At 46.9% G+C, this 23,883-nt stretch overlaps 2 long non-coding RNA genes across 2 annotated transcripts; one reads left to right on the top strand and one right to left on the bottom strand.

Annotated features, from left to right (window-relative positions):
- Positions 1-1,555: 1,555 nt before the first annotated feature.
- Positions 1,556-12,478, top strand: LOC132346102 (uncharacterized). The gene is made up of 2 exons (XR_009495810.1): positions 1,556-8,062; positions 10,549-12,478. It is a non-coding gene; the product is annotated as an uncharacterized lncRNA (long non-coding RNA).
- On the bottom strand, positions 11,134-22,823 carry LOC104969545 (uncharacterized). The gene is made up of 3 exons (XR_808761.4): positions 22,733-22,823; positions 22,343-22,454; positions 11,134-11,813 (listed from the first exon to the last, which is right to left on the bottom strand). It is a non-coding gene; the product is annotated as an uncharacterized lncRNA (long non-coding RNA).
- Positions 22,824-23,883: the final 1,060 nt, after the last annotated feature.

The following is a 23,883-nucleotide window of genomic DNA, read 5'->3' as shown; positions in this document are numbered from 1 at the left end:
TTCAAGATATTTGGAGCACATGTGGTTAAATGTAAAACTTTGTCATTATGATTTGTTGGATGCTTTTATTTTAAATATTTATAAGCCGTTTTTAAGTACTTTATCCAAAAGATTTCTCCTGCTAAAATACTATAATTGAGTGGTATCTGAGCATCAACTGAGCGTATAGTAGACAGAGGGTGAAGTCACTGCAACACGCATGCACGTTCTTCTTGCTTTTCTGGTTTTGATTCAAATGTCGTTTTTAGTAGATTCAGCTTATTTTTTAACTGTATAAAAAGTCATGAACTGGATTGGTTGTCTCTGATATTTTTTTAATGACCAAATCCCCCAAAGGTAAAATGTTCAACTTGAATTATGTCGATTCCTACCTCTTTTTTTTATCCTAAGAGTAATTAATAAAACTTTCCATTAGAGTGTTGGATTGGAATCTGTGCTCGTAGGAACTTAAAAGTGTCATATTGTTCCTCTGACATGTCTTAGAGACAGTTTATTGGTGGTTAGATTGAATTCTTTACTATTCACCCTCAGCCATCAGAAACTGAGACATAAGATCCCATCTTTATCATAAGTAGCCTGTTTGAGTACTTAATATGAAAAAGAGGAGAGGGGGAGGAAAAAACCTTTTTCCAAACTTAAAATCCATTTAACCTTCAGAAGTTATAAATTTCAAACTGACCACAGGCCTCTGGGGCTCACACTCTTTATGGCTGGCAAAATACAACTTTCTGGTAAGAATGGGGGAAAGAAGGCTTTAAAAGGGCTCATAAACTTGCTTGGACATCTACTAGCTCTTACCAAACAGCATTTTCATGAGTTAAGTGTAAATGAGTCAGAAACATATAGATTGAATTTCTCTTAAAATACACATGGGTTTAAAAATTAAGGCCAAAGTGCTTGGCAAAATAAGTTTTGGTTTTAGCCAAACCCCAAATGTTTGAAAAAAATAGTTCTACAATTTGCCAAACCAAAAATATATCCAGGTCCCTCCATTCCTCTCATTTAATACGATGGCATCATAAGCATGGGACTGAATGTCTATTTTCATATCCACCAGGGTTTGAGCAATGTGACTCCCAAATACTAACAGAAAAACTATGAAAAATTTTTTTGTGGAAAAACCATATGACCTTGAAAATGAAGATGAGTAGTCACTGGTTCAGAGTTGTGATTTTGATAGCACTTCTCACTGTCTGATCCTCTGATCAACTTGTTCTCTGTCTCAGCTGTGTGTGTGTGTGTGTGTGTGTGTGTGTGTTTGATGTACAGAATAATAACTTTTTAAAGATCCTGTATTTGAAATGCTTAATTTTTACTTAATTAATATACCATGATCCACAAAAGTTAATAAACTCTTAATCATATCCAAACAAAGGGAGGCAATCCCCTTTTACTCATTATGGTTCAAAGTTAGTCTTCATTTATTTCCCTAGAGGGTAAAACTTATCCATTTTCAACCAACTGTCTTGAATAATGACTCCATGCAGGAGACGCTGTTATTAAGAATTAGAAGGAAGGAAGGAAAGAAGGATGGAGGGAGGGAGGTAAGGAGGGAGGGAGGTAGGAAGGTGGGGAGGGGAGGAAGAGAAAAGCCAAAAAGTGGGAGAGGGCGTGGCAGGAGTCTTTGACTTGTTTTGAGGAGCCAGTGACCTGAGAGAGACAAGAAATAATCAAGGTCACTGTTACAAGCCTCATGCAGAACCTGCGAATGGATGTGATACTATAGACAGAGTGCTTTGACAAGAGCAGGGACCCAGGCAGTTCACACTTTGTCATAACTTAGTACCCAGCTTGGGGCTGGCAGGATGGGCACATGAATGAGAAGAGAGGGTCAGGAAGGGCGTAGTTAATGGTACCATGGTAGGGCTCCATACAGCAGGTGAATTTGGGGTTAGGTTCTAAAACCCAGAAGGGCCGTAAACTGGCAGTCAGGAATGGGGGAATAGGGGAGGCAGTAGGGTGTCAAAAGCCGCAGGTGAAGAGAAGAGAAGCCACATGAGGGAGGGCTGTCCCCTGCACCCGACTGGAGCAGAGGACTTGGCTGCAGAGAGGGCGAGGGGGGAGGCTGGACGAGAGCAGAGGACTTGGCTGCAGAGAGGGCGAGGCGGGAGGCTGGACGAGAGCAGAGGACTTGGCTGCAGAGAGGGCGAGGCGGGAGGCTGGACGAGGGCAGAGGACTTGGCTGCAGAGAGGGCGAGGCGGGAGGCTGGACGAGAGCAGAGGACTTGGCTGCAGAGAGGGCGAGGCGGGAGGCTGGACGAGGGCAGGTGGGTAGTGGAGCAGGGGGTCGCGGAGCTTGTGCTCAGAACATCAGGCAACGTCAGGAATGGCTGGAGGTCTGTGTTTGAGGAAAATTCCTTTAGCAGCTGTTTGCAGACTGAAAGGAAGCAAGAGAGAGACTGGCATCGCTGAAGCTGATCCCTGCATTCTGATGACAGGCTAATTACCAGAGTGAATTCTAAACATGGCAGGACGTTCTCGCTGCAACATGGGGGGATGAGCACTGCCACATCCACATTTTAAGTATGAAAAGCCATCGTAGCAATGCACAAGGAGGATGGACTCTTTTCTTTGAGCCCAGAGTAGGCCTAAAAGGCTTCATGGCACACAGTGGAAGGAAACCTCAAGACGACAGATCATCCCGAAGTTCAGGCCCCAGATTGTCATGGAAATAGGGCTCCATCCTTCTGACCACCCACCAGCACACCACCCCGCCGCCGCCGCCGCCCAGCCCACAGCTGCTCTGAACCTTAGGCTGCTGGGGCAGGGCGTGGTGCAGGCTGTCAGTCACCTCTTAGGTGCTCAAGGAAGGCAGTGGCTCACCTAGCAAGGGACGTCCCTGGATGGACGCGGAGCCTGGACAGTGGCCATAGTGATGCCCAAAGCTCTGTCTTTGGACTGAAGAGCAGCCACAGGCTTGGGTGGCTTGCTCAAGGTCAGACACCGGGAGAGATCTTCATAGAAGCTGAATCAGATCCCCCCAGGGCCAGCAGGTACTTTTAAAAGAGTTTGGTGACTGTGGGAGATGTCCTTTTATCTTTTTAACTCCCCAGACCAAAGGCCTTCTGAAACTTTTCCTCGTGGTGAAGTGGACTCCCGGTAGGAAAGGGAGGCAGTGTCTGGTTTAGGGGTACACACCTATGCCTTGAGGTTGGGCCGGCCTGTGTTCAGATCCCAGCAGAGCGGATGATTGAGGGAGGAAGTGGTTTCTCTCCTGGAGCCTAAGTCCCTAGCTCATCACGTTGCTGGGAAGAACAGATGAGGAAACCTAGGTAGAGTGCGGTGCATGTGCGGTACCCAGGAAAGCGAGTTCCTGTCTTATGAGAAAAGCTACAGTGCCTGGGAGTGGAGCCCGGGGCTGGAGTGAGGTCTGCTTGGGTCTGAAACTGGCTATGTTGCTTATTACCAGCTGTGAGTTTGGACAAGTTTTATAACTGTGTTGTGCCTACATCGTTCTCACTAAACAGTTGTAATAACTAATATTTCCTGCAGCCTTTTTAGATGTAAGCAGTGTTCCAGATGTTATATGTGCACAACAACCCTCTGGGGTTTTGTTATTAAACCAATTTTATAGATGAAGAAACTGAGGCACAGAGACGTTAAATATCCTACCCAGAGTCACTAGCCAGTAAATGGCAGTCCTGGGATCTGACTGGCAGCCTAGCTTCAGAGTGTCCCTGCAAAACCACTGAGCATGTCTTATATACAAAAAAAATGAAGGTAATAAGCCCCACTTCATAGAATTATCGGGCTCTAGTGTAAACAACGGAAGTACAATGCCCAGGAGGTTCCTGGCGTATGTATAGTAGGTGCTCATTATAAGAATTGTCGGGGTAACGCCTGCAGCCCAGAACTTCTTCCCTCAACGTGTCATGGGAGGTCATGAAACACTTCCATGCTACCAACCTCGGAAGTTAGGGAAACTATTCCAGAAACCCTCCTAAGATGTCTGGTTCCACTTTTATAAGCAGAGACTGGGACACGCAGAGCACGCAGAGCTCAAGGTCACAGAGTGGTGCAGCCAGGATTAGAACCTGAGTCCTCTGCCTTTCCCCACAGTGGGACACGGGATACGACCTGGGCTGCTTGAGTTACACACCTGGTGCCAAGGACCAGAATCATACATTTGCCACCTGCAGCATTGCTTCCTCACACCGGGCAGCTGATTTCAGAGAGGAAATAGGTTGTACCTGAGTATCTGGGTGGAAAGGCCGGAGAAAAACAATTATTAGCCACACACTCCATCTCATTGTCTGTTGGGGAGGGGGCGGCCGGGAATCAGTATGCTTGCTCTTATTTTTCACATGAAGTTTCCTTAAATATGAAGCCCTTCTCTCTCTATTTCTCCTTCTGTCTTTCAGCTAAAGGGCTGGTTGTAAAGAATAAATGAAGTGTCAGACCTCTTTCCCAGACCGAGCCTAAAAATCTTAAAGTCTGTTAATCCATAGACAATAGCTACTTGCCACATAAAGCTGCCTTTTTCTCTCAGTTTTTTTTTTTCTTATCTTTTCTTTCTTTCCTTTTTTTTTTTTTAAACTTAGACTGCCTCATTCAGATTATATAAATAAATAACAAACTCAATCTTAGTACAATAAACATCTACTTTTGTGTCCAAGGCAGATTTTTTGGAAGGCACATGAGCCAACATCAGCTAGTTTGTGTATTGGCTAGGACTTGAATGAAAATGCAATTATTATTTCTTGTCAAATAATTTCTTGGAGTTCTTGTCTCTAAGGCCTCTGCCAGCTTTGACATCTGCTTGTCAGGGGGAGGAAGGGGAGAGATGAAACCTGGACTAGGGGGCAGCACTCCGAGGGGAGCGTGGACTTTGGGGTTGTAGGAGCTGGACTTCAGATTTGTCCCTTTCTAGCCGGTGACCTTGAGCAAGTAAGTTCTTGGCAAAGTTTCCTCATCTGTAAAATGGGGACAGTGATAAATACTTCATTAGCATTGTTGTTTCAATAAATCAGTATATAAAATACACTTGTTTTCAAGTGAAATAAATATGTAAAAGTGCCTAGTCCAATACTTGACATAAAGTAAGTGCTCCTTAAAATTTGACTCTTTGAAAACACTGCAATTTTCCCAAACTGAACAGGAAGAGCTTGGTCCTGAAAGTCAAGGGGCATAGGGATCGAGGCTTTTCTTCCAAAATTTCTTGCAAAACATTAGCTATATCATGTAATTTTTTGTTTATTTTTCTCTTTCATGAATGGATGTAGCCACTTGCTCCAGCACATTTGTAAAAATGTGTGCAGTTAGTCATGAATCCCTGCCTGTTTTTAGAAAAGGACCAGAGACAGGGTAATTTGTTTTGCTTAAACTCTCAGGTTTTAGAAAGGACTTGAGGTGGCTAAAGAAGATCCATTGTCCAGGGAAAAGATAAAGGCTTTTGCAGTGCACAGGAGGGGTTCTGCAGCTCAGGCTTCTTTGTCCCCCAGGATCTTTTAGAGGTCAGCGAGAGATAGCCGTGGCCACTCGTGTGAATAAACAAGTTTCTCTGCCCATTTGACTCATAGAACCAGCTAAACAAAGAAAAACAAAACTTAAATTTGTAAAACAAAGAATTAAAGATGGAGTTATCCCCATTGGGGGTCTTATATGGTTGGAATTTTTGTTGATTAAAGAGTAAAATAAGAGATATTGCTTAAGGAGGAAAATTATTAAAAAAAAATCAAGGCCTTATGTTTGGTCTAATTTTTTTTTTCTTTTAGATAATATGAACCTTAGCTTATCAGAGCTGTGGGGTGGGCAGCTCAGCAGTGATGGAACTTACCATTGGTCCCACAGCCTTCTCATCATGGGTTATTTCCCAAAGCAATCATGCTATAAACAAGAAGCGATGTTTTAAAATTACTTTCATCAATTAGCAAGCAAGCTCTAAGAAAAGAGATGCCATGTACTTTGTAAATTAAAATGGTTTCCAGCTTGGTAAAAGCCATTTCAGAACTCTTCACAAATCAATGGTGGATGGAGGAAAAAGGGAACCATTTTTTGGCAAAACCTTCCCAAGCTGTAGCCCTATCTGGGATGGGCTTGGTGCAGAGACCACGCTCTGGCGTCACACCCGGGCTTATCAGCCAGTGCAGGCGGCTCTGTTCATTGACCATGGGGCTCTCCCCTTGTGAGTGTCCCAGAATAGCTGCAGCTACCTGAGAGCAGTCCAGTCCTTGGGGACTCATTATTGTCACAGATAAACAGCATGGCTGAAGCCAGCACGTAATAGCTGTATTTAACTGTGATAAGTGATGGGCCGACGTGCCCGAGTGAGTGGCATCATGGCAGGGCCGGGATAACTGGACAAAGACAAGCCAGCCTGGCAGTGGGCATCTCTTGCACATCATAGGGTTGATGCCACAGGATTTTGGATTCTGGGGAATATATATGACAGACCTGGAGAGCTTACATTCTAGAAGACAGGACAGACCTCCAAGATTTTGATTATGCTAATGACAAAGGTATTTAAGGAATCAAAGAAGAATAAAAGTTTGGAAAATGGATTAGATTAATGGAAGCAGGCTTCCTCACAGAGGTGGAATCTTGTATCACGGAGGGATTATCTTGAAAATACAGAGTAAGACACTTTTCCTTGGAATACAGAATAAGACATTTTCTGTGGCTACACATTTACATTTGGGAATGTGTAAATTAGAAATTTTCCTTTTAAATGCAACCTGCATCTATCTTGTTTAGTCGCTAAGTTGTGTCGGACTCTTTGCTACCCCATGGACTGTAGCCCACTAGGCTCCTCTGTCCATGGGGATTCTCCAGGCAAGAATACTGGAGTGAGTGGCCATTTCCTTCTCCAGGGGATCTTCCTGACCCAGGGATCAAACCCAAGTCTCCTGGATTGGCAGACGAATTCATTATCGCTGAGCCGATAGTTAGGCTGTAAAGGGCAAAGAAGAAAAGGTGAGAGTGACTGTATGCTGACAGCATCAATGTTAAGTTATTAACACTCAGGCCTATTTTTGTTTTCTATTGTGCTCTGAAAGTGCTCGTGTGATAAAGGAAAAGTAACTCAGTCGGCCTTAGCAGTGCTGTCCTCATGAAAAGGGAAAGTGTTGGTGGACAGAGGCTCGCTCAGTGCACTTGGCATGCAGTTGTGACTCCACGAAGGAGACACTGCATTTCTCTGGCCAACGGGCAGCTGGGCCTGGAGTTCTGAGGGCACCAGCTGTTGTGCCTGTCGGAGATCGTGCACTGCGGAGCGGTTTTCAAACACGGTGCCTGCGTGGTCCATGGGGTGGGCTGCGTGCGTGTGTGTGAGAGACATTCCATGTGGCAGGGCCCTGGGCTGTCCTGCCTTCAGCAAACCCCCAATTCAGAGGAAAACCCAAACGTGAGGCACAAACAGAACTGCTTGCATTAAGAGACACTTAAGAGAGGAAGTGTGTGTGTCTGTGTGTGTGTGAGAGAGAGAGATAGAAAGAAGGAGACTTTTTCTAAAACTTAGGACTTCAGGGTAGAGATGTTAATAGTCTTTCTTCTCAGTGTGTACTTCCATACTTGATGATGGCTTCGGTCCAAAGATCCTATAAATACAGTCACAGAATATGAGAGATGGAAGATAGAAAATCTCACCAAGGCCTTCATTTCACAGAGGAAGAATCCAGGCTCAGGGGGTTAAGGAATGAAGGTCACACGGCTGCAGAGGGTTCGTGCTGGACTATAGTGTACATCTCTGTCTTACTTATTGTAGAACTTTCCCCTTTACTCAGATCAGGAAATTTAGACAGAGAGGACAGATTGTCCCATATGATGTCTCTGCTGGGCAAGGGTCAGCTCGGGCCCTGAAACTTCCTGCCACGAGCACTTTCTAAAACCCCAAGCTCACTCCCTCCCCACTCTTGAGTTTCACACCTTGCCAGCCAGTAGCTCTCAGGAAGGTGACTCCCAAGCTTGGTTCTTCATTTTCATTGATTCCTGTGTCACCAACAGAGGGGCTGCCCTGACCAGCCAGAGCCAGGAGGACAGAGGAGGAGGCCTTCAGTTCACCCCCTCCTCAGATATCATCCGCTGAGAGCAACTCGCACTTCGGCAACACCACCATCCTGCCTGGGTGGGTGTCCTAGACTCGGCACATGCGTGGGGAGAGGGAAGGACATGGCACGGATCTTGCCTTTAGCCATTAAAATAAGCTTGGTGTGAGGAGGCTTTCCGAGCAGCAGGAGTGGGGCTGCAAAAAATAGAGTGCGGTGCAGCTGCACCCTTTAGAACTTTGGGGGAAAACACATATTATTTACCAGACAATAATAGATACCAGCGAATAATAATGATTATTATAGTGTTTGGGATGGCAAACGCTGTAGTTAAGGTTCCAGAATGGCTCTCATTATAATCCCGTTTTCCTGGTCCCTTATGAAAGCCTGGAGATTTTCTCCAAGCAGGCTGTTGCTGTCTGTGTTTGGCCTTTGTCCAAAGGCGATTTCAATATAAGGAGACTTATTTGAGACATATTCCCCTTTGGAGGCGGTCATGCTCACATTAAAGAAAAAAGCTATATCCTTGAAAAAGCAGTTGTAGCATTCTTAAGTGAGTAATTCAAAATGGTGGTGCTTCCCAGTCACTGGAAGAAAGCGTTAAACACCTTTTTTTTTTTTCCTTTTTAAAGAAAGGATTCAGAGGTCCCCTCTGACTATGAGATTTGGTCACTCTTGGTCCCAAGCCCAGAGGTAGGGATGGCTTTCCTCCCTTCACAGCAAGTTTCTTGCTGTGCTTCTTACACAAAAATAAATCCTCCCCAGAAAAGCTATGCTCTGTCCATTTGGATCAGTTTCCAAGTTCTCGTCTCAGTCCTTTGTGACCTCTTATTTGATGGTGGCTCTTAGTGTTTTTGTTTTGGTACCTTTTTTCACCATTGTCTTAAAGAAAACAAGAAAGAAAGAGAAAGGAAGGAATGAAAGAGAAAGAAGAGAGAGAGAGAAAGAATAAGAGGAAAAGAAATTAAAGTGAGCTCTTTATTCTGAGATAAATAGCCACATTTCCAAATCTGACCATGCCAAATGAAAAGGTTTCCATGGCCTTGTAATTCCACTCCCATTGCATATTTGTGGTGTTTTGCATTTTCACTTTGGTTATTTAATATACATATTAAATGCACACGGATCTGGTGATTTAATGTGATTTGGGGAACTCAGGCATTTCCTGTCATGCACATTCAGATTTTCAAGTCTTGTTTTTTGGCTGGTCATTATTATGGTTACCATTAACACCAGGATTTGGATAGCAGGGTTCAAAGCACAAGCTTGGATGTAGTCCTCCCAGTGGGCATTTTGACCTCTTCACACTTGCGCTAAATTCATGCTGCAGACACTCTGAGCACGTTTCCAGGTCTCTTTGTAGCCTCTATTTCTTCGTCTATAAAATGAGGAAATTGTGTATATTATCTCTGGGGTCTCTTCAAGTTCTCCATTCTATCACCTGAAATTATTTGTTCATTGTTCTAGGAATAATCTCAACAGTTGTAAAGATGTTTACGATCCCTCTGCTACCACATCATGTTAGCCAAATTCTACCCATTCACATTTCTGACATCTCCATTTATGGGCAGGGGGGAAGAAAGTACTGTTTGGGGACATGGGGGACAAGAGTTGTTTGACTCCCATTCATTTGACAAATGTGTGTTGAGCTGAACACGTTTGTCCCTGGGTGTAGGGACGTGAACAAAACAGACTCTACCCCACACCTCAGGGACTTTACAGTTTGGTTGGCCAACTTCTAAATGGCTGCTTCCTAGGGGTGATGGTAGAGTGTCTTCAGGAGGTTGTATTTTAAGCCAAGAAACTGGTAGCAAATGAAATAAGCCAGTAAAGATAGAGAGGCAGAGCCCGACATCTGTGGTGGAAGTTGGGATGGGCGTTCCCCACTTTCCTGGTGACCGTCCTTCATACCTGATGTACTGGGATGAGTCCCACGTTGGGTTTGGATAGGAAGGGATGTGAGTGGCTCACCTTTCAGGCTGACCCACAGAGAGGGACACTTCTTCCAGCTCAGTGGTCCCTGTAGGAAACCCCTAAAGAGAGGTCTAGGTGTCTCAGGAATTTTTCACATGCTAAAACGTTCATCTCATGGCCTTCCTCCTTTGCAGCAAACCTCGGGGCTGTTACATGAGGTATGGGGTGAGGTCTGCAACTCCAAGTCCCCTAACGAGCTTGCCTGTCTTTGGGGGTGCCCTTGAGCAGCTCCAAAGACCTCCTGCCAGTTAAGGGTGCACTAACGTGGAGAGCGAAAGCTGCCGGGTCGCAAAGGATGCCGCTGTGGTCTTTGGGCGAGGGCGTGGTGCGCCATGCTCATTATGGTATTCCAAAAAGCGACTCGAGTTTCATTTCCTCACACAAAGCTGGCAGGGCTGACCCTGCACAGAACCGTGAATGAAAGTTGTGTGGAAACCAGGCTGTGCCGCCCCGTTGTGGGGCCTCCTCTCTAGTCTGACCTGCCGGCTGGAGAGCGCGCTGCTCTGACTCATGCCGGGGTTCTCCCCAGCCTGGGGGTGGGGGGCGGTTTGGTCCAGTGGATTCTAACAAACCCCTTCTCCTCTATTTCTAGGAACGCGCACTCACAGGGTAACTTGCATGGAGAGAGGGCGCAGAGCAAACCATATCTCGCCATCCAATGACACCAGCTGGTCCGCTCACCACCCCCTCTGGCTAAAACTCAAGCAAATAAAGCCGCTTCCTGTCATTAAGCATCTCAGAGGAAGCAGCTCTCCCTCAGTGGCCTCTAGCCCAGAGAAGCCAGCACGTCTTGGACCCACCAAGCGGGCCCAGCCTTCCTGCCGCCACCATCTCTGCTTCTCCCCAGAGGAACTTAGGGATTTTGCCCCTGGTTTAAAAAAAAAAAAAAACCCAACAACAAAACACCAACAAGCCACAAGGACCAATGTAGGTATTCTCCCCGCCCCATCTTCCAAGGCTCAGAGGGTGAGGCTGGAAGACGATCTGGATTTGAAAACAAAAATCTTTTTTAAATCTTTTTAAAAACTGCTGTGGTTTTGCTGCTACACGAAGAGTTGTGATTTGCATTGTATGGTTTTGGACCTATACTGTTCACGTTTTGACGGCGGAGAGGGATCGTACTGGAGTCCCAACGCTTCCAGATTCATCTCTGTCCTGCCCAGGATGCACTTTTAAATGAAGAGTTAGAATATTTTATTGGCTAATATACTTTTCTTGTTATTTTTACAAAGGCCACCTTTATCCTTTTTAATGCCATATTTTCAGTGTTACACTTTTATGGCTTTTAATTTTCGATTTGACAGATGTAAGAAGCAGCATGAATAGTTTATACTGTGGTTTTTCAGAGACTGAATGCCAAGAGAACTCGGTAAATGTTTATTCTTCTCAGCTTTCTCTTTAAATTCCCCTAAATAGCGCCCCATTTGGGAACAGAGCAAGAGTGTTGAACTGAAGACCAAAATGCCCTGAAGGTGTAAAATAATCCGAGGGGGAATATTTGCTGGGCGTCACGAAAGACTTGGATGAAATTTCAACCCTGATGGTTTTCGGTGATCCAGGAAGTCAGTGAAGCAATCTCTCTATACGCAGAGCCCTTTCATGATAATTAGAATGGTATGGACAAACCAATGAAAACAGGAGGGAAAGTGAGAAAGCTCACCCATGATTCTGTTTCACTGTTTGCTTTCTCCTGTCATGGTTAAGAGAAATGTGCAATTCGATCCTCAATCAGTGGGTGGAGGATAACAGGGTAGATTTTCTTGTGTGCACTTGTACAGTTGTAGCTGGGAGTCCAGAAGTCCTCTAGAGCATGTGTACTGGCACTGAGTTGGTGAGACAGTTGTGGAGTATCCCATTCTGATGAGTACAGAAAAAAAAAAGAAAAAATAAGAAAAAAATCCAAAAAAAGAAGAAAACAAAAAAAAAAAAAAGAAAAAAAATCAAATCACCTTGTGATTCAGTGTATCTGTTTACTAACTCCAATAAAGCAATTGTTCCCTCTGGAGGGGTCCAGGTGCCCCCGCCCACAGGCCGCTGAGCTGGCAGCAGGAGGGGGCGGGCGAGGCAAGGACGGTGTCATGCTGGCCCTGAAGCACCACGGGGCTGTGGATGCGGTGTACATACTGTATTTCTATATCCTCCTTTGTACAGAGTCACTTAACAAGTCAAGCTACTGTCTTACAGGTGCTCCTTATTTATTAGAGCTGTGAGAGCTTGGGGGGACACACCTGGCGAGCGAGCTCGCTTTTTAAAAATGAAATGTGGGGGGGCAGGGGAAGGGGGCGGGAGGGAGGGGAAGCTCGCAAGCCCAGGGAGAGATTTATAAAAGTGAACAAAAGGAAAACTTCCAGCCACCGATTAAACCAACCAACCGACCCCAACACCAAACCCGCCCATGCAGGACGCAGCAGCCCCACCTCTGGGCACCCCTTTCCCTGCGGGGGGCCCCCAACGTTTCCTCATTCCCTGACACAGTGTCCGATTCATCAAACAAAAATAAATCTCTAAGAAAGAAAAATGCACTTATATGTGCTTATTTTGCTTTTCTCATTATTATGACTATTGTTGTTATTTTCCTTGTTACAGAAGGTATTCATATCTTTCCCCCAGGGAAATTTTTTTTTTTTTACATAAAGCTAGTTTTAAAAGATGTCGAAATAGAAGAAGTGAAGCTGGCCCTTCCCAACCTGCATCTCTGCAAACACGAGCCCACCTGGTCTGTTTGAGGGTCTGATTTCCCACCATGTCCATCATTGACAACACACAGCACATGTGGAGTGAGCTCTTGGGCCTGTATACTGGGGTACCCCTTCCCAAAGGCTCTCCAAGTCCTGATTTTTTTGGTTCCAAGGGTTTGGTTCTAAGGCTTAGGAAGCGCCATGTGCTAGAAGCAAAACTCCCCAGTGCACTCCGCTCCCATCAGTACATCAGTTCACCTGTAGGTCAGGAGTGCTTCATGAATGGGAAGAATCAATCTGGTTTTGCTTTGGTACCTGAATTAAACATCAGAAAGTTTCTAAGATGGAGAGTACATGAATACCTAGTTCTAGTCAATGTAGATCTACCCCAATCCTCTTGTTTTACATATATTAAAAAAAAAAAAAAAACAACTGAAGCCTAGAAAAGTGAATTGACCTGCCCAGGCTCCACACTGAGTTGGTTTCACTTGTCAAAAAATAAATGTTCATTAAAAAAACGTAGGCACCATCAGCAATCTTCTCTAAATAACCATTCTTGGGGTGGATTCTGACGACCTAGTTTCTTTCTCTTGTAAAGCCTGAGCGATCTTGGAGGCTCCGAGTGTGGGTTTATGTTTATGACTCCATGGGAATCCCTCAGCCCTAGCCGAGTTCATACAGGGGCGGGCACCAGCTGGGGCGGTCTGGTGCAGAGTCCCTGATAGCATTATTTATCTGGACTTGGCTGTAGACACCATCGCCCAGGATACTGATTCTGCTTTTGTCTGTAGTCCAAGATTGTCCAGCAAACATGTTGACCCTTCAGGAAACAAAAGCTCCCTTTGTTTCAATAAGAAAAGATTCCGTGGTGTCTCATCAGACAGCACACCTTTTCCTCTTTCTCTACCTTCTCTTAATCTCAGTGTTCCCTGAAATACAGAATCCTCTTGGGCTATCAAAACTGTATAGAGAAAAATAGAAATAATTATGCCAACATTTATGAACACTATGAACATTATGAACATTTATGAACATTATGAACATTATGTTGAGTACAAGTACATTATTAGCCTCATTTACTCACAGAAGGTCCTAGTATTTCTCCCCTTTTTTTAATTGCATGTGAGGATCTAAAAGCTCAGTGTGTTTAGTAGTCACCCCAGATCATGCAGCCAGTGAGTGACAGAATGGGATTCAAACCCAGGGGTTTGGCCCAGAACCCAGGTTGCACGTCCAATCTGCATGTTGACATCTTCATGGATTGTCATTTTTGTAAGTTCCTGGCAGTGATTCAGTTTGTTGTTCTAAAGTGGCCCTCATTTAAAACTAAGCCAGAGAGTTGAGTGTTCATGGTTACCCCACTCCACGGCTTATTGGGTGTGTGGATAGGCTGAGGCCACTCTGCTTTCGGAGAAATTAGGTAGTGAATTCCCTGTTGGTTAGCAAAGGCCCACTGAACACACCCATATGTGATGCTGAGGGTAGCCCAGGAGAGACCAGAGCTCACCACTCCTGCCCCGGGTGGCTTACACGTGGTGGGAAGGTGGGGTTGTGGAAAAGATGGACCACTTCTTGGTCTCAGCAGGACCTCTCTGTAAGTTCCTAAGGTTTATATGAATGCACACTTTGAGCCTGGATTCACAGCTACACAAAGCCACTTCTTTTGCAGATGTTCCCTTGACACTGGATGGGCAGCCTGAGCTTCAAGCAGACCTGTAGATGCCAGCTGGTGTTGCCCAGAGGGCACAGCCAAAGGCCAGGGCTGGGGCCCAGGGGCAAAGGCACTCAGGATTCGCACCTGCTCCCTGTCCTCTCCGGCTCCTCCTCTACACTTGAGCTTAGCTTCAGCTTCCTTGACAAGCTTCCACAGGGTCCCTCCCGGGAATGTGTCTACCCTGCTTACAGCTCTTCAGCGGTTCCCTGTGGCCTATGGAGTGGCACCCAGAACCCTTCCCACTTTGGCCCCTGCTGGCCTTTCTAGCCCCACTGGCTCCCTGCCCTCAGCCTCACCTGCACACCATCTGCAGAATTAGGAACTGTTTCCTGACACCCCAGCTCTCTCTCCCACTCCTGTGTCTTTGCACAGGGAGTTGGCCTTGACTGTCTGTCCCTGTCTTCCCAGGGCACTATCAGTAGCCCTTCAAGACTTGGCAACTACTCTAGGAACGCATTCCTGGGGAGGCTGCAGGGCCCACTTCCTCCCCTCCCCTCTGGGCTGAGGCCCCTCCAAGCCCACCTCCGTCCAGTGCACAGCACACTCAATTTGTCCAGTCACTCACCTGGCCATGCCTTTATGAGTCTGTGAAGTCCTTGAGGAAGCGGATCCTGCTTATCTGCCTCGTGTCTCCTAGGCCCCTCACATGGAAAGCCCTCCTTCTTACTATTATCTGTAACCACAATGAACAAGCCAACCGCTTCAAAGCTTAGTTGATGTGCCACCTCTCCGTGGAGTCAGGCCTGCTTCCCTGAGGGGCAATTGGTCGTTTCTCCCTCTGGCTCCCACGGCTCTTGTTTAAATGCACCGAGGCCTCGTCTCACACTGTTCTTCCCACATCATCCAGGCTCCTCAAGGGAGGGCACCTTGGCCTTCCTAACTCGGCATCCTTGAGGAGCTATTCTCCATCCTTGCAACAGAAAATGTCGGCTGAGTTGAGGCCCTTTTCTCCTACAAGCCTAATGGGAGGAGAGGACAGGGAACCCCGGAAACCAGAGCCACCGTGAGGCAGACATGGGAAGGCTGCGTTTGGAGTTTCATTTTTTGTTTCTGAGGCTCAAGAGAGGAGGTGCTGTGGCAGCCCCAGTTCAGTACATCTTCAGGCAGCTTTTAAAAGCGAGGCATGACACAAAAGGGAGAAGACTCAGCGCTGCCCCAAGGCTTCTGTGCTCCGCAGTGACTCCAGGCAATGGGACGGTTACACATTTTCCCCCCAAAAGCCTTAGAGATCATTCCTTGACCCTCGGGTACATATATAGATGGCAAGTTAGTCTTCATCACCCAGAAACGGCCTCTTATTCTCCGTCTTCGCCATGGTGGACGGAATGAGCAGTTGCCATCAGTGTGTGGCGTTCTCGTGAAAGGAGGAGCCTCGGCTGGTCCCATCCTTAGGTGCTTCCTTTGTGCGCAGCCCCAGTTTTGCATACATTCGCTACTAAATTCTCATAACAACCCTGTGAGAGAGGCACTAGCTTGACCATCATCCCCATTTCAGTCAAAAAAACCTGAGGCATGACAATGAAGGAGGCTTCTGTCCACAAATGGAGGCAGAACGCAGCAGTGAGCTCCAGTGGCCACGCTCTCTGTGCAGTGCTAAACAACCTTACCAGTGCCCAGGAGGCCCGGCGGTCCAGGCAGAGTTCAGGTCAAGTGTGTGTGTGTGTGTGTGTGTGTGTGTGTGTGTGTGTGTGTGTGTGGTAGGGGGAGGGTGCTCAGTTGCTCAGTCGTGTTGTGGCTGAGTTGACTCTTTGTGACCCCATGGACTGTAGTCTGCCAGGCTCCCTGTCCATGGGATTCTCCAGGCAAGAATGCTGGAGCAGGCTGCCATTTCCTACTGCAGGGGATCTTCCTGACTTAGGGATCAAACCTGCGTCTCCTGCATTGGCAGGCAGATGCTTTACCACCGTGCCACCTGGGAAGCCCCAGCCTTGGCACCCAAACCATGCACTTCAGATAGCTTTGACCTCTATATTGTGTTCAGAGAGGAAAAACTAATCTACTTCTCTTGATGCCTGGTTTTGAACATCACCAAAAACACGACTGTCACTGTTTCCATAGGGAAAATTTGAGGGAGATGGGAAGGGGCCTGGGCCCGCAGCTAAGAGAAGAGAAAGGCACTCTGGTCTCGTGTTAGGTTTCCTGCGGCAGGAAGAAAGGGGGCATGTGGGCCAGGGGCTGGTTTCCATTTCCCTTATTCTGATTCGGGGAGCTGTAAGCGGGGCTTTCTCCTGTAGCTCTTGTTTGGATGGTGAAGGGGTGTCAAGTGAGAGCAGCATGGGACTGCCGGGGCCACACAGGACTGTGTCCCTCTGCCCAGTGGCAGGGGGCTAGAGCCCGTCTTCACCGTCACTTTGGGGCTGGACCACTGGATCCGAGGTCAGCTAGCTGACTGCACAAATGTACAAAAATGTTGAAAGTCCCCGAGTGCCAGACTCCACACAGGGCAGTCACTCAGATGGGCCCAGACAATTTTTAATAAACCCCATGCTATACAGTCAGTGTGATCCTCATTTCTGGATGAGAAAGATACAGTCCAGGAAGATTAAGTGATCTGCTCAGGTCACTCAGCTGATAAGGAAGAAACTCACAATTTGGGCCCTCAGCCCCCACGTGCAGTGCTCTCTGGTGATAACACAGCTGCAGAAATACCAGTGTCAACTCAGGTCACAACTCAGTACGAATTTGAATCAGCCAACGGGGCACATGCCTGATGACATCATTCCAGTCTGCTTCTAGACCTCTGGAAAGAGATCACCCTCTCTTTCCTCTCCCATTCCTCACCTGCAGGGTAGGGCCAAACCAGCAGATGTGACCCCCTCCAAGAGGGAATGAACTCCACCAGAATAAACCCCACCATTAATCTTAATGGGCATTTACCCAACATGTTCTAAATGCCACCTTGGTTGCATTATTTTATTTATGCCTCATAACAGCCCTTAGGAGGTGATTACTATGATTATTCCCATTTTACAGATGAGGAAGCTGAGCACACAAAGGCTAAGTAAGGGCAGAGCCCGCTGCTGCATCTGGGCGGTCGGATATCTGGCCCTCACCTCACCAGCACACTCACGTTTCAGCTTCCCTCTTGTGGATGGATGGATGGATACCTGAAAGCATCTTGTGAGCGCAAGAGCATTTAATTGAGTATTTTGAGGCCAAATCATACACTTTCATGTATGTCATCATCTTTGAGAGTGGCTGGAGCATCAATCCTGGAAGTCATGTGGACGAGCACAGAAGTGGTTCCCATCTCCCTGAGTTATAGAAAAAGTTAATTGCCCATTTCTTCTCCACCTAACCGCCCATCAATTCCTGTCCTGAAAAAGAACTCTTCTCTGCAAACCCTGCTGGCCTCACAATCCAGCAAATAGGAATGCTCAAGGGGATTCACTCCTAAGCTCTTTGCTGTGCTTATTTCCACTCGTGTGCTTCCTTTTAACAGCCTGGGAGCAAGGACCAGGGCTAATTCATCTTTGCATTCCCTTCACACACCTGTCACGCAGGGCACACTCAGTGTCAAAGGAGTTGTTAGATATGTAGATTCTGGCTGCTGCACCTCCCTCACTGTGGGACCCTGAGTCCCTCAAATCTCCTCCACACCCTCTATGTCTGTGAAACCCCCTACCCCATTTCCTGTTCCCCCCCAGGATGTCCGAGCAGCAGTAAGAGGCCACCACCTGCCCAGCGGTGTGGACAGGCCGGCTCAGGAAGCCTCAGCTGTTTGGGGAGAAAAAGGAAAAACCGCTCCTCATTTCTTCTCTCCTACTTCTCCTGCCAACACTTCACTCACGTTTCATTTAAATGTCCTGTGTAAGATAATTTCTGGTATTGGAAGTAGTTGAAAAAAATTTTTTTGTTTAGGAAAGGCTGGTGTTGGAGTGAATGAGCTCTGGAAGGCGTGCCTTTTGACCTTGACCAAGAAAGGGAAGGTCAGTGCCAAAGCGTATTTAGCCACAAGCTTTGGACTGTGGGGTATTCTTATCCCTTTCTTTCTAGGTTTATTTAAACAAAAGGGAAAGATGATCACAACATAGAAAAATGAAAACAATTATAGGCAGAGAAAGCAGAGTTTCATAAAATAACAGCACCCAGGAGGGCTCCTCTGGATCACGTTCTCCCAGCACTGGAGCCCCCAGCCCACACCAAGACCTCCCTTCCAGGGCTCGGCCGTACGCCTCACAGTACCCTTCACGTTCGGTAGCTGGATTAGGGCTCAGGACCAGAGGCCAGGAATGCAATAAGATACTTTTCTACGTATTGATCCTTTTAAAAAAGAGTTTGTTTTCATGAAACTTTAATTCACTTTTTTTTTTTTTTTTAGCTTTTTAGCCTAACTGCTACACATTTTATCCCTGTTCTTTGTGAAATGCTAATCCAGCCCAGGGTTTTCATTTTCCGGGTGTAACTTTTCAGAAATTGTATATCTGCATAGCAACCCAGCAAGGGCTGCCTATGTCACGGTATCATGTGTCAGAAAGATGAAAAGGACTCCAAACCCCAGCTCTCCACACACTTGGCCCTCCGATCCCAGGGCAGAGAGCTTCTTGGCCTTAATATAAATGGCAGGAGAGTCATTTCGGGGCCAGAGAGGTGCAAACTTTTATCTTGTTGATGACAGAAAACGACACATGACCTCAGCTCAGCTCAGCGGGGACGAGCAAACCCGAAACAAAGGCCGTATTTTTCTCAGCTCTCGTCCCGGCTGTCAGCTTCCAAGTGCAACCTGAGCCTGGATTCCGAACCCAGTGTCCAGATTAGAGATTGTTGACTCAGATTTAGTGGTGAAACGTGAGCCCAACTCTGTTGATGGCAGGCCTTGAAGGAGCAAGTTTAGTTAAGCCAAGAGAGATTGTATGTCAGACGAGAGCCTGGCTTCTCTTTATCACAAACTTCCTGATCTGCCTCTGTTTTAATAGTTTCCACCACCACCACCACCAAAAGAGAGACAGCGAGGGAGAGACAGAAACAAAGGTGGAGAGAGCCAGAGACAGAGAGAGGGAGAGACAGAAGGAAGTTTTGCCCTCAGTTCATCTCCTCAGTGTCATAAATCAGGAAATTAACAAGTGTGTAACTGGCCTTTGCCACAGTCAAAGACAATAAGCTTTTTGTGTTTCTTACCGGTGGTGAGCTCTTAACATAATCAATGGAGAGCTCCACTCAGAAAGGATGAAAAATGTGGGCTTGATCTTGCCACTTAAAGGATATTTCCCGATACGCAGGCACATGGCTTTTATGAGGCTCAAACATGGCTTAGAAACTTGCCTCTCTGGTCTGAAGGCAGGTCATTAAGAGAAATCATTACATCGCTTTCCCTGTCTCTGTCTCTCCGTTTTTTATTTTGGCGCCTTCCCGGCTTTTCCTTGGCTTCTGATTTCATCCCTCTTTTAGATTCTCTGTGCCTTCAGTAATTTATGTGCAAGATATTTTTCCCAACCTCCAAATGTTTTTCCATTTGGCAAACCATGTCCCGATGCTTCCACACAATGTAACTGTAGAGTTCATTTACACTAGAAAACACAAGCTTGGTTAATGGAAAAGCCGAACAAGCCGACGTCGGTGACCCCGGGTGCGGGGCCGATTCACAGACGATCTTCCAGGCCACCCCTGGGGACACGTGGGGGTGGGTGTTGGGGAGCAGTGTCTTTCCTCGCTTGCCACAGATGCTTGGCTTCAACCCTCCTTGTCTCCGAAGAGGAGAGAATTCCTTCCAAGCCCCTTTCTCGTATAGTTTTTGGAAGCTTCAGGGCACCATATGGAGAATCATTTCGTGATTCTCCTGATGGCTTTTACGTGAGCAGCTATAAATTGGATGGTTTCCTTCAGGTCTGCTATCCCTATGGAACCTGCTAAGGACTGTCGGGAGAAATCACTGAAGATGTTAGTCCTGAGTGTTCTCTATGGGAGAGAAAACCCAGGCCTCCTCCTGGCTGGGCACAGAGTTAAGGAGCCCGGGGAGGGTCTGGGTGGGGTGGGGCAGGCCATGCAAGCCTTTCCAATTGGTCACAAGGGTGCTTGGCCCCAATGACTTTTTCATTCCAAAGTCAAGGATTTAGGATACAGGCGGAAGTTGAGGCCCCGCCCCCCCATTGGGTTTATGTCCAGTCACAGGGCACATCTAGACAACATTTTGGCTTCTGAAAAATGAGTTTTATTCATTAACTGACACTCTTTCTTCCTTAGCAGTTGCAATGATGTAGAGTAGACTCCCTGCATTTTACCTTTTAAAAGTGGCTTTCCCTCAACCCAATACTCTCTTAATTTAATAAGCCAATCAAAGGCAAATTGTTGTTCTAATAAGGATACAATTGAAAGTGAATCTTTTTAGAGTGTTTATTTTGCTTGGATAGCATTTCCTTAAGTAATTTCTCTGGCCCTCTGGATCAGCGCCAGGAGGGCAGAGGGTGGCTAATATCTTCTAGGGAACCACAAATGAAGTACCAAGCCTTAAAACGGTTTCCCAAGCACTTCTGTTTTAAAAAAAAAGTTAAATATAAAAATCATAATACTAAAGATTGGTTGGCTCTAGGAACTCATTCCCTTGGATGTAATTTTAGGCTTTTGTTTATCTTTCTTGATTGATAAAGTAATTATCAAAATGGGTTAGAAAATAATAGCCAACTGGTGAGAAAAGGAACAGTTGGAGGAAGCAAAGCAACGGAGGAAAAGCCTGCACAGACTCAACTCCAAGCTTTCCAGTGAAGCTCCATGTAACTTCATCTTCTCTTTTGCCTCTCCTGTCCCTGGGGGCTGGCCATGGCTCTGGCTGGATGAAGCTTCTCCATCACCCGGTAGCTAATGAACTCGTCCAGAAAGGCTGCTCTTGTCCTCTCTCCCCTGGTTCCTTCTCTCCTTCTCACCTTTTCTCCACCCGCTTCACTCTGAAGCCTGCCACAGGCCAACCAGAACCCCAGCAGATGTTTGTGTTTTATGAGCCAAATGGGAGCCTGAAGGATCAACCAAATACCAGCCCCAGTGAAAGATGGAACCAGGCCATCTGACATCAGAAACACAGAATGCCCACCCAGGCTGGGCTTCCAGGGAGCAGAAGGAGGGCTCGATAATGAGCTGGCACACCCTACGTGCTGGCCCATTGCTCTACCTTCTGAAGAGCACACAGGGCCCTTTCATGGAGGCTTGGGGAGGTTGGGCAAGACCTTCCACGAGCTCACCTCCCTGGATGGCAGTCCTGGCGCCCAGCAGCTTCCCCTCTCGCCAGAGCACCGTGTGGTGCCCTGACTGTGACTCCTGGCCCAGGCACGAGCTGCAGGTTAAGGACCACGACCATCAGTGGCTTGGAAATGCCATGTGGCTCAGTAGACAGCCCTGCCTTCACACCACTGTAGGACCAAATAAGGAGAGTGGACAGAGTGTGGGGGGACAGATGGAAGATCTAAGTTTCTGTCTCAGCTCCACCATTTATGCTGCTGTTGGCTGTGTTGGTTTTTATCATCTCTGAGGCTTGCTTTCTCCATTCGTGATATGGAAATCGTAATAGTCACTCGGGGTTACTTCCAGGATTAAATAATCCAGTGTGCGCTAGCTCTGGGCCCATTCCTTCACTTTCCCTGCTCTGCCCTGTATGGGAGGGAATCAGACTATGACTGAGTTCAGCCAATGGGAATGTGGGAGAAAGGTTTTTTCCCCACCCCTCACCCCAGCCCCCCTGCTTCAGGCAGCTTTTCCAGTAACAACTTCCTCTCTGTCGAGTCTCCTGTCCCCTCTGGAAAGCCCAGAGTATGGCAGGTCCCTGAGTGGCCTCCTCCCTCTGTTCCTCTGTCTTGGGGTGGTCTCACCACCCTTGCCTAACTGCTCAGCTTGCCATCCCCTTCATTGAATTCCCTTGCATGTGAACGTAAGCGCTGAGGTGCTTTCTGTTTCTCTGGTTGGACCTTAGCCGATAGAGTGTGTGAACGTGCAAATGTATCTCACACCTAGAGGAAACAGATGTCCTGAAGATCTCAGCACACGAAGATCAAGGGGGCAGGGCCACTAACCTGGTTCTTCTCACTCTAAAGCATCAGATCCTGGGCTTTAACCATGAGGTCGGGGTCTTCCTGCACCAGCTGTCAATCAGAAGCAATTTCCAGAGGGGTTCTTCAACTTGGGCTTTTATAAAGACAGAAAAAGGGATAAGATCTACATATTTTTTAAAAATCATACATTAGTTTAAAAACATACTATAATGCCAATATCCAGTGGACTTCTGGTCTGCTTTCCACGCACTCTCTGCTAAGGCAACTATAGGCGGTGTGGCCTGGTGTGTCTAGACCCTTTCACGGTCGCTGACCTCCTGAGTCTCCTGCTACTCCTGTTCCACACCTGGGAGCGTTTTCTCCTTTCCCAGCTGTGTTCTCCAGTTCAGTGAGTGAGCATCCCTGTCTTACCAAGGAGGGTGTGTATGTGTGTCCATCAGCGCCCTGCTCCGTCCCTCCTGGGCTTGCTCAGCCCTCGGTGCTATCTCTCTCCATCTGCCTTCTGTCTTCTGGTTCTTCTGTGCTGCGGGGATGGGAAGGTTGTGCTCCACTCCTTTTGGCAGGAAGTGTAACTTCCTCATTGAGGTCAAATTGAAAATGGATTTCCCCACTGGGCAGAGAGAAGGAGGCCCAACTTCCCTTTCGCGTTATTCATCAGTGCCCCTCCCCTGCCGGTGGCTGCCGGGCTCAGGACAGTCTTGCTTAACCATTTCTTGCTCAGCATCCTGAAATCTCCAAAGGCACCATGGGAGCTCTAAAGTGCTGGGTTTTGGATCATTGTGCTCTGTGGGCATCTCTCCTCGGGTCCTGGGCTACTGGTGCCGTGTGGGGAGGGGGACAGTTAGGACAAGAGTGCCTTTGCCTGAGGAGTATATTTAATGCATTTTTCTCACTCCCATCTCCATGGGCAGATTTATGCTGTTTCATCTCAAACTGACAGGCCTAGGAAGACATTCGTTATGGGTATGTCTCTCTCCTCCCCTTTGACTGGATTCATGTCATTCCTATTGAAAGTATACTAACCAAACCACATGCAGGCATTTTAAACACACCTGCGACCTCATAGATGACATTGTACACTCAAGTGTAAATGGGGGTATCCTTAGTTTTGTGCTTCCAACCTCTCCCGGATTGCAGCCTTGCAATTTAGACTCATGTGTTCCTCACACAGTCATAAAATCGTAACACTTCAGGCCTGGAATGGACTTGACTGTTCATGCCGTTCAATGCACCTGTCTTTGCACCTGAGGGAACTGAGCTGTGGACATAGGTTGCGTGACTTGGCCAGTGGCAGGTGGCCAGTGAGGGGCAGTGTCAAGGAGAGAACATGGGTCTTCAGGGACCTCAATCTAGTGCTCCTTCCAGTGACACTATGGTGATTAAAACCAACAAAGCTTTTGTTGCGTTGATGCGTGTGAGTTGTGTTCCACTGACATGACACTCAGAGACGATTAAGTGTGCCCTGGTGTTTAACCCTGGGCTCCACGGAAAATACACAAGTGCATATACATAAATACACACATGCTTTATAAATTTTTGCTGATATAAAACATGTTTAGCAT

Source organism: Bos taurus, chromosome 9 (genome assembly GCF_002263795.3).
Source record: "Bos taurus isolate L1 Dominette 01449 registration number 42190680 breed Hereford chromosome 9, ARS-UCD2.0, whole genome shotgun sequence".
Lineage (NCBI taxonomy): Eukaryota > Metazoa > Chordata > Mammalia > Artiodactyla > Bovidae > Bos > Bos taurus.
Note: the sequence above shows the minus strand (reverse complement) of the source record. Positions and strands in the feature narration are given on the sequence as shown.